The sequence below is a fragment of the Tupaia chinensis genome, unplaced genomic scaffold (assembly GCF_000334495.1).
Source record: "Tupaia chinensis unplaced genomic scaffold, TupChi_1.0 Scaffold000430_1, whole genome shotgun sequence".
NCBI lineage: Eukaryota > Metazoa > Chordata > Mammalia > Scandentia > Tupaiidae > Tupaia > Tupaia belangeri.
This window is the reverse complement of record NW_006159935.1, coordinates 789,683-795,367: the sequence shown is the minus strand read 5'-3', so window position 1 is coordinate 795,367 and position 5,685 is coordinate 789,683.

Genomic DNA, 5,685 nt, shown 5'->3' with positions numbered 1-5,685 from the left:
CCTATTGTTTTTCTTTTTAGTGCATTATCAATACTCATTGATTTTTGTTTTGTTTTGTTTTTGTCCCTTCGGGCTGATGATCTGTGGGAATATACCTATTATCTTGCTTGCTTCCTGATGAGATGGGATCTAGGTTACTGATTCCAATCCCATTAATGACTTTTAAGATAGTTTTTACTGAATATGAGGCATTTCCTTTATTTGCTTCCATCTCTCCATGTCTTTTAATACATATATTAAAATAGTACTTCAGAATTTAGAAAACCAGATGCCTTGAATTTTTTGTAAATATTTGACATATCTAATTGACTCTTTCAAGGAAAGAGTACAACCTTCCTCCTCTATTTCAAAATTACCTGCACATTTTGGAGACCATGTAAAATACTGACTGTACTTTAGTTATGGACTAAAGTAGTCTTTTCTTGATACCTTGGAAGATAATTGAAGTATCCCTTAGAGATATTTTTTTCTATAGGGAGTAGGCACTCACTGGAGAGACAGAGAGACAGAGACAGAAAGTGAGAAATCACCCCTCAGGAACGATGGCCATGCAAACCCTTCTCCATTCTCTCAGGATCTTGGGCATGCACGCAAATGCACTTGGCATGAGTTTTAAGTCACTGGGTTCAGGACTCGAACCATGATTGACTACATGGGAGTCTGGTGATATAACCATTACACCATCTGTTGATCCCCCACAAGGAGGAATTTTAAGCCATGATCTGACATTGATATATAGCTCATAGCTCAGTTAGTACCTGGAGAAATTTACCACTGAGCCACAAAAAACAGTTCCCATCCTGCTTTAAGGTTGCAATTCCTCAGGGTCTATGCTAACTCTTCTAGATCTAGCATTGTTCATGATAATGTTAGTAAAACTTGAATGCATATAAACTAGATCATTTCATTCATAGTTCTCCCCTATTCAAAATGAACACTCTACTGGTCTAATACTCTGCTCTCTCATTTTAATATCTACTCTACCTTTCCCAAACTACATTTCATCTTCTTTTTGTTGACTGCCCTCCAATGTTTCCTTTGTTCCCTGGGGTTTTACTCCAGTACTGCACTTATTCCAGAATATTCCAGACAATAATTTGTTTATTTGTATATTCAGTCTTCAGAGAAAATTTCACTTACTTTCTAACTCTAAAGTAATGTTTCTCAGACCTCATAATCCAGTGTGAGGCCCTATGCTTTGGGAGCTAGATTCTGCATGGCTGACCATGGTTAGAATCCTGGCCCTGGTAGCTTGAAAACACACCAGACAAATGTGTGTGTGTGTGTGTGTGTGTGTGTGTGTGTGTGTGTTGTGTGTGTGTGGGGTTACATGCATGCACAGGCCCAAAATCCTGACAGGTAGGAGAATGAAGGAGAAGAGATTATGGCCTGACTATGTCCCGTTAGGGGGTTTCTTTCTCCTTTTCCCTCTCTGTCTCTCTCTGAGGGGTACACATACTCACTAGTAATAAAAAAAATTTTTTTTAATTAAAAGGAAGCACCAAGACTAAATAAAGAAAATCATGAGTGTTGATTTAAAGAAAAACAATGATAAAACAATATTACATATAGAAAAAAAAGTAGTGAAAAAATCCTGAATGACTGACTTTTCAGAAGTGCTACCTTAAAGTCGATTTGACTTTCCATTGAATTCCATTATTTCACTGGCACATCCTCCACCGTCCGCTGTGCGTTACCTTCTACTCCAGCAGACGTAAGGCCAGGAGATGGCCAGGAGTCAGCCGGCTTCTCATTATCCTTTCCAGACCTTCGCTTTGCTTTACCTTCATTTGGAGTCCGTCTTTGAGGCTCACACTTTCAAACCATGACATTCTTGAAGCCCCATTTTTCTGGCTGTGGACCGCTGTCCTCCTCGAGCAGTCTCTTGTAGCTATAAAAAGCTCACGCACCCAGCTCACCGCTTTACACTTCAGTGGTTGGTGTGTGTGTGTGTGTGTGTGTGTGTGCGCGCGCGCTATTAATAAAAATAACATCTCTACGTGTGAAAATGCGAAAAAGACAGAAATTACTCCTGTTGACATTATTAATGTCTTGTGATTGTTTTCCTTCAGATATTATTTTTTATACTTTATCACTTAATAGTACTTCTTAAAATGTTTTGGATGTTATTAAGACGGCTTCATAGCATGGTATAACTAATCCTTTACAGCCTACCATAAATATGTGCCACCATGCAACATACGTGTAGCAATCAACCTACATTCTTCTATAATTTTACAGTAAAGATTGTGGGGCATAATTCATGATGTCAGTTTGAATTACTTCAGTAGGCTTGATTCCCAGGAGAGGAGTTTCCAGGTCAAAGGTTATGAGCAAATTTAAAGTGTAACTGGATACAGGCATTCATGAAGAACAATAGGTGGTTAGAATGTAGCTAACAACACTGGCTTTGTTATCAGAAGCTTTTCCACCAGCTCTCAGGCTGTTATTATGCTGAGTGAGCTTGAGAACTGAATGGATTTTTGAGAAACCTAGAGTTAGGGATGTTTGCAGGAGTAGGAGAGAAAATAGGAAAGGGAAGCGATGTGATAGTGCCGGGGTAGTGAAACTGGAAGTAAGCAGGGATGGTTAAATGGGGCATAATGGGATTTAGGAGAAATCTTTTACACAGAACCCACATTCTCTTTCACAAAAAGCTTGTAATGTTTGTTCACACTCTGTCTTCAAGGAGTTCAGGCAGGTCACATGGAAATTTACAGAGGCTGGTACACAAAGGCTTATAAATGCAAACTTCAAAAGAATATCTGAAAAGCTTGCATGCTATAAATCTATAAAGTAGGTATGTGGGTTAAGGCTATAGGCTTTTTGAACACAAAAAGTCATAAAAGAAGCTTTTAGCTGCTGTCTGGTTGTTTTGAATTTGGAGGTAGAGGTGGAAGTGGAAGTGGGACTTAGGGAGAGCCTTGGAAGGATATTTTCCGAGTTTATATGTTAAGGAGAACAAGCTCCAAGATGTGCAATTCTCAGTTTTGCCCCCTTCTCAATTAAAAATTCATTAATTTCTAATGGGACAGTTTAAGTCTAACATTTTAAATAACACCATGGACTCAAGAATCACATTACCTGGGTTTACGTGCATGCCCTGTAGCAAAATAATAATAGTAAAAGCAAACAAATAATTAAATTAAATAATTCTTTTTAAAATAAGTTAAATTGTTTATCTATATGAGATATAGAACTGGACAAGCAGCCTATGGGTGGAAGCAAATTCTGAATTCAAATAATGTAAATGTCATACATATTTTAAAAATAATAATAATGAATCAAAGGATGACAGAAGAAAACATGTCAAAATTTTAAAAACAAATAACTTACATGTATACCCAGTAGGGAAATTAAACTGCATGAACAAAAACAACTTTACATTATTTCAGATCACAGTACTTTGATTTTACATCCATGTATTCTAAGAAAAACAAACAAAGCAAGAAAGAAAGTAAAATTATATTCAATGGTGCTGTTGTTACTGTTCGTGCAGTTGTTTAGGTGTTGGCATATTGGCATCATTATTCTGAAATCACATACATGATTATACATTATTATATATAATCAAACTTACAAAAATCACATACATGATTATACATTATTATATATCCTCAAACTTACAGCAGAATAAAGCAAATTAATTATATAATGTATACTTAATAACTTATAATACATTATTGAAATTATATATTATTAATTTGCTTAATTCTACTCTATAAAATAACATTAAACATAAAGTGATAAAAATATAAAATCAAATAAATTAGTAAAATAAACCATGAACTTGTAACTTATTTCTTTATTTCAAAAAGTATATATATTTATATTTTTAATAACATTTGCCTAACATGGAAGAAACAGTAGAGCAGTAACGAGATCATGACTGCAATAGGTCAAAATATGTAACCTGACGTATATGCATATTAATTTTATAATAATATTAATAAAGAAACTCCTTAACTTCCTGTTAATATTCAAAAAGCAACCTGTGAGTCAGGTTTGATGGTCACTAAAACAGGAATTCATTTTTATAATAATAAAAGAAGGGACCAGCAGTTAGTATAACGGCTATGTTGCTGGACTCCCATGTAGTCAACCGCAGTTCGAGGCCCAGACGCGGTGGCTTAAACTCACACTAGGCACATGTGTGTGTGTGTGTGTGTGTGTGTGTGTATGTGCCCAAGATCCCAAGAGGAGAATGGAGGAGAAGGGATTGTGGTGTGGCCATCCCCTTTACGGGGTGATTTCTAGCTTTCTGTCTCTCTGTCTCTCTCTGTCTTTCCAACGAGCACACGCACCCTATAGCAAAAACCTCTCTAAAAAAAATAATAATAATAAAATAAAAAAGGAAGACATTTATTCTGCCTTTCCTGTTCGGACTGTATTTCAGAATATCCCCCAAATAATAAAATTTCTTTTTATAGAAAAAATAATAACTAATAAATTCAGGAGGAATATAAGAATTGGAACATTATCACTTTACAACCCATAATGAAATAATAAATGCTAAAACTATTAGATGAAAGATTGACGGAAAAAAGTTTTAATGGATGGATGGGCACTTGAACGATCTTAACCCAAATGAAAATGATACAATCATATTATGTTCTTCCTGATGAGATGCAATAAGAAGTACAGATTATATCACCTCTTTATGGTTTATTATTGCTAAAATAAGAAAATGAATAGGAGAAAGCAGAGCTGAATCTAATCAATTCTGGACCTACTGCTAGATTATTGCAAAAACATGGGTGTGGAGGAACATGTTAATTAATACCACACTTACGTAATCAATTTAATGAAAGATGTGAGAGCATCTGCAGCACAAATGACCTACTGGCTCTAGTGAAAAATGGCATAAAGGGGGTGAGAAGAGTTAGTGAGCAATACATACAAAGACACAGACACTGTGCGCTCCATCCCATAGTCTCCATACACGCTTCTTTCCTGTACTGACTCAAGTCCAGTCATCCAGTCTTGCTCCTTCCAGACTCCTGATCAAAAACTAAACTATTTTCCTGCCTAACAGTTTACACATAGCCTTACTTTGAGCCATTTCTCTACACAAAGTGAGTAACTAGATGAACCATGGCCTCATGGTTAAGGGAGCTGGCTCCCACATGACCAACTGTGGTCCAAATCCTGGCCCTAGCAGCTTAAAAAACTCACAGGGCCATGTGTGTGCTTGCCCCAAAACCCGACAGGTTGGAGAAATGGAGAAAAAGGGACCGTGATGTGAGTTCACCCCACTAGGGTGTGCTTTCATCCTTTACCCTTTCCTTTGTCTCCGGCAAATGTACAAGCCAAGTCAAGCCAAGCCTGGGGTCCTGCAGGAAGCCTCGCGTGCGGCAGTAACAGAGGAAGCTGTGTGCACTGCAGGAGCACGCAGAAACATACCACACACATGGAAACTAGACGGACATAGAAGTACAGCCCTCTTACCTTTGCAGTCTCTCTCCAGTGCCCTCAATTAAGATTTGGGGGCCAACACTCGAAAGAAAAACACTTAAAGGACTCAACTTCTTTACTACAGAACGAGCAAACATATGACCTTGGAGCTAAGAGTACCTAAACTGATAGCCAGGGCAGAGGGTAGGACCTTGCTCCAGAGAGTGCAGAGGGTAGGACCTTGCTCCAGAGACTGCAGAGGTAGGACCTCGCTCCAGAGAGTGCAGAGGG